Source organism: Schistocerca gregaria, chromosome 4 (assembly GCF_023897955.1).
Source record: "Schistocerca gregaria isolate iqSchGreg1 chromosome 4, iqSchGreg1.2, whole genome shotgun sequence".
In the NCBI taxonomy this organism is placed as follows: domain Eukaryota; kingdom Metazoa; phylum Arthropoda; class Insecta; order Orthoptera; family Acrididae; genus Schistocerca; species Schistocerca gregaria.
In genome coordinates this window covers 439,825,390-439,837,630 of record NC_064923.1, presented here as the reverse complement: position 1 = coordinate 439,837,630, position 12,241 = coordinate 439,825,390, and the positions used below count along the sequence as shown (strand labels likewise).

Below are 12,241 nucleotides of genomic sequence, written 5' to 3'. Positions count from 1 at the left end.
CTTAGAAAATGTAACTGGTATACTAAACAGACTGCTTAATTTACGTTTGTCCGCTCTCTTCTGCAGTACTGCTGTGTGGTGTGGAATACACATAAGACAGAATTAACGGAGGACACCGAAAACTTTCAAAGGACGGGAACTCGTTTTGTATTATAGCGAAATAAGCGACACAGTTCCACGGATATAATGCACGAATTGGGGTGGTAGTCATTAAACCAAATGCGTTTCTTGCTGCGCAGGGACCTTCTTATGAAATATCATTCACCAACATTCTCCTCATAGTGAAAATATTTTGTTGAAGCCAGCCTACATAGGAAAAAATGAATGATCATAATGATAAACTAAGACAAAGCAGAACTCGCACGGAAAGATTTATGTGTTCGTTTTTCCTGCGCGCTGTTCGGAAGAGGAACGGTAGAGAAGTAGCTTAATGGTGGTTCGATGAACCTCTGCCGCGTACTTAATTTTGAACTGCAGAGTAATCATATGGATGTAGGTGTACATATGTGCTTCTGGAGGGTTAGGGGGAGGGCGCCAATAAAGTGTCGTTCCCAGGGCACCTGCGATGTTCGCTACGCCACTGCTCTAAATGGGTGGTTTTTCAACACTGGTAAATTTCAATGAACGAACGGAACATATTAAGCGTATCCATTACGGATGTTAAAGAACCCGTGATTCCTTATGGAACAGGTTTTTGAACCTTCCGGGCTCATCTGCTGATAGTGTGTAGGAGTTTACATAGCTACTTCAAAGAGTAATGTGGGGTGCTGGCTCTGCGACAAGAACCCAGCGGTACGTGTGAAACTGGATAACATCGCAGACCCGGGAATTTTATGAGACAGCCATTCACCGCCTTGTGTCAAGGATGGACATGAGTCTCGACAGCCAGGGTCAGTACTTCCATCACACAGATACTGGTTTCTGTAATAATGTCAACCTCTCGCTTCTTTTTGAACGCTCGTTATACTCTTGGATTGATGAATTTAAACGTGATCTGACAAGCACCAAAGACAAAGCGTGTTCCGTTCATCCAACTGATATCACCACGAAGGAAATCATTGACAAAGTCCATGATATGGTAATGTAAGACAGTTCAATAAAAATTCGAGAGATTGCTGAGACTTTAGTCATCTCAATTTAGCGAGTGCATAATATTCTGCATAGAGAATTGTCTATGAAGAAACTGTGTGCAACGTGTGTGCCGCGACACAACATTTCAACACAATGTCTGGAATGTTTAATCACAGTCCCCAAGATTTCTTCCACCGATTCGTGACTGCCGATGAAACCTTGATCCATCCTTAGGCCCCAGAGTCTAAACAGCAGTTAAAACAAAACGGACTGAAGAATCATTTTGTTTTACCTGCATTTGAGAGCACTCGCAAACAGGAACGCAGTGAAATAACCAATGCCAACATCGGAAAAGTCGCCTGAAAATATACTATACGTGAGGGCCAGGTCATCGATTCGAGACTCACTATTCAGTATGTATGTGGTAACATAAGTTAAACTGCACTTATAAATATCTATCACATTTATAAGATCTATACATTTCCTAGCTGAATGTAACAAGTTTGTATTGCCGTATCCAAGAGCTCTCGAGAGCTGTTAAAAACTAAATATTTGCTATTACAAACACAAATAAAAATCGAAAACTAAATTAAAACATAATCATTGAGTTTTTCTGCAAATACTGAAGTTACCAGTGTTAATATTACTGGTAAATATTCGCCTCTACAACCTTTCAAAATTGTGGACGTGTTATAAACCGCTGCAGTTTCCCCGGACATTTACTCCTACTTTTATCGACCTCATGTAGACTCTTACGTCTGGAAGACGGAATGTGGAAGAAAGAAATTCCATAACATACTTCTTTCCGATCCCACCTCCCATTCATTTGGATAAATAGGGAACTAATGATATAAATAAAGCTACGTAAAGTAGTAGGTATCACTACCATGCTACAGACTACATGTAGCCGCGTCTGAAACATCATGTCATATTTATGTAATGATGGTGTCACACAATTAAAAGAATTTTGCAGATAATGAAACGCAAGAGCGCTGTTCGAGTGATAACCCCATTAGTGTCAGTCAAGTCAAAGGAAATTACTCAATAGTTGCTCCTTGACGGAATGAATGCTTCCTCTGTAGGTCATGTCATTTGACAAAAGGCCACAAGACCTCTTTTTATTGAGACTAATATTTATACTAGAGTCACAATAGTATCGGAGAATTTCCTAATATTTACATTAAAGTAATAGGCTGTGCATGACTTAAAGAACAGACTTGATTGCATAAAGTAGGCTTTCTGCTAGTATATCCAATCTGTTCTGCGAAAATGACACTGCGCTGCCCCTGAATTTCATTATCGCCCAGAAAAACTGGTGTATGATGGCTTCAGGTACATTGCAGGGTCACTGATGTCTCAGACATCTGCAATTCTGTCATACTATCATAGAGCAACATCATCCGGTATAGCTACAGCGTGACTGAAGACGTGTATTTAGTGCTTTGGAAACAATTACAGAGAGTCAAAAAACAATATATTATTGGAGATATAATAATGAAAGAGAGTAAATAGTTTTTATTCTCCATAACAAGAAATTTGTTAGGATGATTCACTTCAGCGTACATATAGCTGCATATTAAGCACAGAGAAGACAGAAATGGTGAAATGGTTTTGCACTGAGTGGAACAGGCACAACATGTACTGTTCACTACATTTCCTGGCGGAAAGGTAACACGATATATGGCGCACACATTTCTGACGCACGGCAGTGTATACCACGATTGACCGGATACATTTTTCGACTGAAGCTCTCCGTCGTAAAAACAGTCGATAGATAGCAACAGTTTCTGAGTCACCCTTTCCTCTGCCTGAGTTGCACCACTTCGCGTCAAATCCTATCCACGCCAAATTCCGCCAGTCTCTCAATTTCAGAGCTCACACGTTTCCACGTTTCGCACCATATTCTCGGTTCGCCGGGAATCCAGTTCGTTGGAAAAATGTATCGTTTTTGATTCCTCTCCCACCCCCCCCCCCCCCCCATTCTCCTTTCGAAGAACGGATGGTTTTGTCCACCATTCACACACAACCGAGAAAAGCTCGAGTCTTTCTAGAATAAACTCTACAGTATTGGTACTGCTTCAGATTTTTCTATTTCTATTTTCTTGCTCTTGTTGTCTTCCGTCTGCCAGCCGGAGTGACCGAGCCGCTCTAGGCGCTACAGTCTCGAACCGCGCGACAGCTACGGTCGCAGGTTCGAATCCTGCCTTGGGCATGGATGTGTGTGATGTCGTTAGGTTAGTTAGGTTTCAGTAGTTCTAAGTTCTAGGGGACTTATGACCTCTGAAGTTAAGTCATATAGTGCTCTGAGCCATTTGAACCATTTTGTCTTCCTTCTCTCTATTAAAAAGCGCTCTTAGAAAGTAGCATTATCTGAGTCAATGTACCCGCATTTATCGAATGGTGGTAACACTTAATGCAACCAGGAACCAAGTCGAACATGACTGTTTAGGTAATGGAGGTGTTGTGGTGTGGTGAGGTATAAGGTAGCACTGGAACTCACCCCCAAATCTTCGAACATAGGACACTCACATCCCTAGGTTCACGTTGTATTGTGCTGTATGTTAACCGGGGACCTAGAAACGACGGAGAGGCTCCGTCCCCGCCGCAGTCACAGTGGTCCACAACCTCACGACGACTACCGCATTCCACTTCACCCCTTCGCCGCCCCACACCGAACCACCCTTTCAGGGTTACTGTGCGGTTCGGCCCCCTGTAGACCCCCCAGGGAACGTCTCACACCAGACGAGTGTAACCCCTATGTTTGCGTGGTAGAGTAATGGTGGTGTACGCGTACGTGGAGAACTTGTTTGCGCAGCAATCGCCGACATAGTGTAACTGAGGCGGAATAAGGAAAACGAGCTCGCATTCGCCGAGGCAGATGGAAAACCGCCTAAAAGCCATCCATAGACTGGCCGGTTCACCGGACCTCGACACAAATCCGCCGGGAGGATTCGTTCCGAGGACCAGGCTCTCCTTCCCGCACGGAAAGTCATGCGTTAGACCGCACGGCCACCCGGGCTAGCTAGGTTCACGTTACTCTGCTACTATACTTCTTCCCCGCGTACGTCTTTTCAGGGTGTGTCCAGCCCTGGCTTCATTTTCACCGACGACAATGAGCAACTTCATCGAACATCTCAACCAGAGGAGCTCGTGGAACAAGAGGATCTACATCTACATCTACATGACTACTCTGCAATTCACATTTAAGTGCTTGGCAGAGGGTTCATCGAACCACAATCATACTATCTCTCCACTATTCCACTCCCGAACAGCGAGCGGGAAAAACGAACACCTAAACCTTTCTGTTCGAGCTCTGATTTCTCTTATTTTATTTTGATGATCATTCCTACCTATGTAGGTTGGGCTCAACAAAATATTTTCGCATTCGGAAGAGAAAGTTGGTGACTGAAATTTCGTAAAAAGGTCTCGCCGCGACGAAAAACATCTATGCTGTAATGACTTCCATACCAACTCGTGTATCATATCTGCCACACTCTTTCCCCTATAACGTGATAATACAAAACGAGCTGCCCTTTTTTGCACCCTTTCGATGTCCTCCGTCAATCCCACCTGGTAAGGATCCCACACAGCGCAGCAATATTCTAACAGAGGACGAACGAGTGTAGTGTAAGCTGTCTCTTTAGTGGACTTGTTGCATCTTCTAAGTGTCCTGCCAATGAAACGCAACCTTTGGCTCGCCTTCCCGACAATATTATCTATGTGGTCCTTCCAACTGAAGTTGTTCGTAATTTTAACACCCAGGTACTTAGTTGAATTGACAGCCTTGAGAATTGTACTATTTATCGAGTAATCGAATTCCAACGGATTTCTTTTGGAACTCATGTGGATCATCTCACACTTTTCGTTATTTAGCGTCAACTGCCACCTGACACACCATACAGCAATCTTTTCTAAATCGCTTTGCAACTGATACTGGTCTTCGGATGACCTTACTAGACGGTAAATTACAGCATCATCTGCGAACAGTCTAAGAGAACTGCTCAGATTGTCACCCAGGTCATTTATATAGATCAGAAACAGTAGAGGTCCCAGGACGCTTCCCTGGGGAACACCTGATATCACTTCAGTTTTACTCGATGATTTGACGTCTGTTATTACGAACTGCGACCTTCGTGACAGGAAATCACGAATCCAGTCGCACAACTGAGACGATACCCCATAGCTCCGCAGCTTGATTAGAAGTCGCTTGTGAGGAACGGTGTCAAAATCATTCCGGAAATCTAGAAATACGGAATCAACTTGAGATCCCCTGTCGATAGCGGCCATTACTTCGTGCGAATAAAGAGCTAGCTGCGTTGCACAAGAGCGATGTTTTCTGAAGCCATGCTGATTACGTGTCAATAGATATTCAGCAATGGAAGTGTTGCTCGTTCCCCCGACTTCCGTCCCACCGATCGCTTGTGGCGTGCGTTGGGTGGACGTGCTGCAGTATGTGCGCTTCCACAAACGGCCATCCCGCAACTGTCGACCTCGTTGGTAGGGGATTGAAATGCCCAACTACAAGAACTCCTTACGAAAGCTGTCGCCATCGTGGCAGATCTATCTGGGGATATGTTGAGTTTCCGCGAGCTTTGATACTTGGTATTGACACATCAAACGACAGTTACTTTCATCTTCAGCGAACATTTTGCTCTTCCGCATATCATACTTGCTACAGTGCCCGGCGTTGCCCAGGATGTTTAACATCTGCCACACAATGCGATTGGCCCTGCACCTTGTGGATTTTAATAATAAAAATAACTGTAAAACATTGACGAAAATACATTGTGGGTTATACGTTATATGTAATAAGGGCAACTAATCAATAAATAGGAGTTTCCAGTCATGTTTGTGTCAAATTATCGAGCTTTCACTCGTCCCACGATCTAGTGGCGTCGGAAGGTACTTTTCTCCAACATGGGTATTGCAGCTGTAATCTATTCTCGCGATAGAAATTACAACCATTTACCACGATATATTTGTTTGTGAGGCATAGGATTTTTGATTAAATTGCTTTATTGTATCAACGGAAAGTAGAAATTGTAAGTAAATCGCCCAAGAACTCTTAAGTAAATCGGTGAAGAACTTCTTGAGTTGTTTGGTAACAACGTTTTTCTTTACGTATTATACTGAAGAGCCTAAGAAACCAGTACACCTGCGTAATATTATGAACGATCCCCGCGGCTGGTCCCCGACGAGGTTCGAGTCCTCCCTCGGGCATGGGTGTATGTGTTTGTCCTTAGGATAATTTAGGTTACGTAGTGTGTAAGCTTAGGGACTGGTAACCTTAGCAGTTAAGTCCCATAGGATTTCACACACATTTGAACATTTTTCAATCCCTGCGAGCACGCAGAAGTGCCACAGCACTATGTGGCGTGGACTCGACTAATGGCTGAAATAGTGCTGTAGGAAATTGACACCATGAATCCTGCAGGGCTGTCCATAAATCGGTAATAGTACGAGGGGGTGAAGAGCTCTTCTGAACAGCACGTTGCAAGGCATGCTCAATAAAGTTTATCTCTGGGGAGTCTGGTGGCCAGCGAAAGTGTTTAAACTCAGGAGAGTGTTCCTGGAGCCACTCTGTAGAAATTCTGGACGTGTGGCATTGCCCAAGTCCGTCGGAATGCACAATGGACGTCAATGGATGCAGGTGATCAGACAGGAAGCTCACGCACGTGTCACGAGTCAAAGTCATATCTAGACGTGTCAGGGGTCCCATATCATTGCCACTGCATACGACCAACACCATTACACAGCCACCACAAGCTTGAACAGTTCCCTGCTGACATGCAGGATCCATGGATTCATGAGGCTGTCTTCATAAATCGTACACGTCCATCCGTTCGATACAATCTGAAACGACACCCGTCCGTCCAGGCAATATGATTCCAGTCATCAACAGTCCGATGTCAGTGTTGACTGGCCCAGGCGAGAGGTAAACGTTTGTGTCGTGCAGTCATGAAGTTTACACGAGTACGCCCATTTTAATGATGTTTCGTTGTAGTTCGTACACTGGCACTTGTCTACGGCCCAGCATTTAAATCTGCAGCAGTTTACGAAAGGACTGCGCTTCCGTCACGTTGAACGATTCTCTTCATTCGTCGTTGGTCCCGTTCTGGCAGGGTCTTTTTCCGGTCACAGTGGTGCCGGAGATTTGATGTTTTACCGGATTCCTGATATTCACGGTACACTCGTGAAATGGTCGTACGGGAAAATCTCCACTTCATCGCTACCTCGGAGATTCTGTGTCTCATCGCTCGTGCTCTTACTGTAACATCATGTTCATAGTCACTTAAATCTTAATAACGTGCCATTACAGCAGCAGTAACGATCTAACCACTGCGCCAGACACTTGTTGTTTCTGTTTACATACCTTTGTACTTGAATACGCATGCCTATATCAGTTTCTTTGGCGCTTCAGTGTACATACATATATTTCAAGACAGACTACGATTTCTCATGTAGACACAGATCTTTCTCTTAGCTTGAAGATAAAGGGTGCGAAATTTCATCAAGATCGGAATAAAACGGTAGAGGTGTATGAATTACAAACAAATAGACAAACGAACGGATAGATAGAAGAAGATGTCAGGTACGGTTTTCGTCTATACGTCGACATGACAGTTAAAATTTCAACGCATAATTTAACCGTGGCAGCGCGTAATCTCACGTATCTATTTCAAATGTGAGAAGCCGTTTTAATCTACACATATACATGTGCGGCCGGAACTGGATAACCTGTTATGATGAAGTAAATTTATCCTCACCAGGTGTTAAAATAACGCCAAGGAATGTTGATTACAGTTTCTCTGGTCAGTTTTGCTTACTTTTCTTTCATTTGCTTTACTTTTCTTTCGTTTCCTTTAATGCGAACTTTCAGAACTCACAGGAACCGATATTTTGCACGATTTCATCTCGTTTAGCTGGACGTAAGGATCAAGTTACACTTGATAATGAGCCAAAATGCATACTGCCGCACAGCAAATCAGAAATATTTGTAAGCTGAAGACGTTGTTCCTACGAGCAAATTTTTGGTTTATTCGCGGCACAAACATGGTATCTAATTTGGCTTTGTGAACCCGATGTCTGAGTGTGTGTTGCTGTTTGTATTTTTATTAGCCAGTTGACATTCCGTTCTGTTAGTGTTCTAACAGTTTCGTACGGAAGGTGATTTAACACGTGGTGTACAGGCAGTTAGTCTCTTACTTTGTTATTACGTAGCAATTCATTTCCGTTTTACGTGTTTTTTTTCTCTTTATGAGTCTGAATACAAAAGTGTCAGCACATCAGTTGGCGGCATCTATTAGATTGCTTGTGGAGAGCCCCCCTTAATAGTCATTTTACGGTGTGGAAAGGCACTGATTCCTACAGTTCGAAAGTTAGCTGTGTTGATTAACCTATGTCACTAACCATTAGTCCGTACACCGAAATTTTTCAGATGATATTCTTATGAGACAGGGAAGGGGTAGTGTTAGGGAGAAGGAGACAAGTAAAGGTAGGTGGAGTGAATTTAAGAGGGGGGGGGGGGTGATTCCAGTTCGGAAACAAAGAAAAAAAGGTAATCGATCAAAGGGTAGACCAAAGAGAAGTTTAAAATTAACATCCACCATCGAGATGCTACACGTCAGAACGCTAGTGCAATTAGAAAATTGTGACGGTAAACGTTTTTCGCATCCTTGTTACGATGTCCAATTTGACATCTTGTTCAAATGTTCAAATGGCTCTAAGCACTATGGGACTTAAGATCTATAGTCATCAGTCCCCTAGAACTTAGAACTACTTAAACCTAACTAACCTAAGGACATCACACAACACCCAGTCATCACGAGGCAGAGAAAATCCCTGACCCCACCGGGAATTTGACATCTGTCTGAACCAATTCTCGATAACCATGGAACGACTAAATTAGAATAACTCGAGGAGGATTCGACCAATGCTCCTTCCGAATGCCTAACCACTATAAAAATACTACGCCACGCTGAGGCTTATAAATGTTTCAGAATGTAGGAGTTCCAAGTATATCTTTTAGTAAAGTCTCTATATTGTAGTGCACCTGAAAGTGATTTAATGCTGTACTGGAAATACTGAAATACGATACTGTCTAATAAAGCATTACATGTGGTACCCCGAGTAAAACAGGTTCCAAAAAAATTAATGAAAACTTTTGAAATCCAGTAAGCTATAAAAACAAGTCGAGGGCTTTATGTGGTACTTTCCGTAAAAACGCAACTTGATTTGATTCGTCAGCGTCAAACCAGGACGAAAATAGCCGAAGGTGATTTTCTCCATTGTGAGGATTTGTGTAGACAGCACCGACCTTGGTGTTATAAGAACACTTAAACACCAAGCTATAGCACAGTTTCATTGTTACAAACACTAAAAAACATGCTTCGCAACTCTTGTGTTCCGTATAGCGAAAGCATTAAAAGCTACAGCGACACATTCTGCTTCAAGGAGTCTAATGTTATTCATCTCACGTAACTAGAACAAGAAAAAAGAGAACGTGATTCTAATTAGATGATGCGCTACATATTTAGCCATACCGAACAAGTTCTGCAACTCGAACTCTTGGCTCGGGTGTTTATTGAGGCAGACCCTTGTCCGCACCTTGTAGCCTGGAGTACCTGCTTTCCACCATATAAACTTGTTTTACTCGAATAATTACTTCCTTACTTTCACGTTAATGATACACTAAATAGGGACACGCGTCAGAGAGCGTAAGATACTACTAGTGGCCTGAAATTGATTTTCCCATCACGTCTCAGAGGTACAAAACCGTTAAGCGCTTACAAGTATAGGTAATATACCAGAAGATTGTATCTACAAGCTGTCCCAAGAGAAACGGTCAAAATTCGGGGATATAGTAGGAACAATCATTCGAAGCAAAATTGGTCTAGTGGACGTGTGCTCTAAAATGAGTAGCTTAAGAACTATGAGCACCTTCGGTCGATATTAGTTCCTCTCAAAATATGGGAAGAAATGAGCTTGTAGTTGAAGAGAATTTTTTCACGGTAGCGAAGATTAAGACGTGCCCCTAGCTCCTACGGTATACACTTTAGAGCCTACGCTTTAGAGACTTCACTGCTGCGAAAGATCTTTCCTGTCATATACTTGAATATTGACCTTTCACCCTGGGACATCCTGTATAGTGCAGGAACTAATTTTTCTTTCATTCTATATCACAAATTCAACATGCAGTGTTACAATATCAGTTTGAGCTGACCATCTCCACATTTAGACGCCGTCTTCGACTACAGTCGATCTGGCACAAAAGCGTCTTTCATTTTCTTATAAATATTCTTTGATACCGTACAATAGCTGCTAAAAAAAAATTGCTCGGTGAACACTAAGAATGGCGACTGGGGCAAAGGGTCTCCCTGATATCGTGGTCATTCTAGACAGGGCACAACTCAAGGCTGCGGAAATATGAGGCAGGAAAATTACTTCAGTCAAGGCATTAGATTGTAACTCTTCTGTAATGTTGAAAAGTCCTGATGGTTGTATACTGACTCGAAAAACATACCCGTTTTTACTGTTGCATCATATGTACAATGGAAGTGTTAGGAACGACACATCTTCCATCGACAACGTATTCGTTATAAAACAATGATAGATAAACGAAGGAGTTTCATGAGTAATGGCTATAGCTTCAGCCGAAGGAAGAACCAGGTGTTTCGGAGTATCTGTCGGTGTTAGACAATCATCAGCAAGCACTTACAAGTTCTGCCTGAACGTAAAGATACGATATTTTCAGTAAAGTCTGTAACACAATATTCTTCATCGTTTTGTGCCCACATATGATAGTAATGTTAATCATTAATGGAACCCACCTCAGCTGTGTTTTCATCTAAGGCAGGGATAATCACAGTTTTTTATCTGCTGCCTACTCCCCCCCCCCCCCCTCCTATTTTGTATATTTGTAAGTATTAAAATTTTCTAGTCTCCCACTGATCCCACAATAATGGCGGATTATGACGTATGTAAATGACTTTACGGTGCAAAATTTATAAAGCAGAGTTACAGCAAGTTAAATTATATAATATTATTTACTTACCAAGTACTTCATGTTCAAATTTTATAAAGCCCTAAAGAAAATTATTTTAAAACACCTACCGCGGTATGGACCAGGTTGACTACTGCTGACTTGTGTAAGGACGGCTATAGTGGTCAGCGCGGGTGAACTGGTCATTTAATTTTATTGTCTTGTTTATTGTTGTAGCCCAGTGACGAAGGACGACAGTCCAAACACGCGTACGGTCATCCTAATCTAGATTTTCCGTGATTTCCCTAAATCGCTTCAGGCAAATGCCGGGATGGTTACTTTGGAAGGGCATGGGCGATATCCTTCCCCACCTTCCCTAATCCCAGGTTGTGCTCTGTCTCGAATGACCTCATTGTTGATGGGATGTTAAACATTAATCTCCTCCTCATTCTCTCAGTGACGAACCTTTAAAACTGTACTGTCGTGCAAACTGAAGAGAAGAAGGAACTGGTACACCTACCTAATGTCGTGTAGGGCCCTCGTGGGCACGCCGAAGTGTCACAACACGATGTGCATGGTCTCGAATGATGTCTGAAGTAGTAATGGAGGAAACTGACATCATGAATTCTGCAGAACTGCCCATAAATCGGCGAAAGTAGCTGATGGGGTCTCTTCTGAACAGCGCGTTGCAAGGCATCCCAGATATGCTCAATAATGTTCATGTCTAGGGAGTTTGGTGACCAGTGGAAGTTTTTAAACTCAGAAGAGTGTTCCTGTGGCCACTCATCAGTAATTTTGGGCGTGTGGAGTGTCATATTGTCCTGCTGGATTTGCCCAAGTCCATCGGAATGCACAGTGGACATGAATGGATGATTGTGATCAGACAGGAAATTTACGTACGTGTCACCTGTCTGAGTGGTATCTAGACGTATCAGGGGTCCCATATTACTCCAACTGTACAAACCCCTCACTATTACAGAGCCTCCTCCATCTTGAATAGTCTCCGGCTGACATGCAGGGTTCATGGATTCATGAGGTTGTCTCCATACCCGTACGCGTCCATCCGATAGATACAATTTGAAACGAGACCCGTCCGACCAGGCAACCAGTTTCTAGTCATCAACAATCCAATGTCAGTGTTGACGGGCCCAGGTGAGGCGTAAAGCTTTATGTCGTGCAGTCATCCAG

The 12,241-nt window shown here is 43.0% G+C and overlaps 1 protein-coding gene across 2 annotated transcripts in view; it reads left to right on the top strand.

Annotated features, from left to right (window-relative positions):
* Positions 1 to 12,241, top strand: part of LOC126365858 (peroxidasin homolog) — a 1,186,130-nt gene that overhangs the window by 536,196 nt on the left and 637,693 nt on the right. The window lies entirely within an intron of this gene.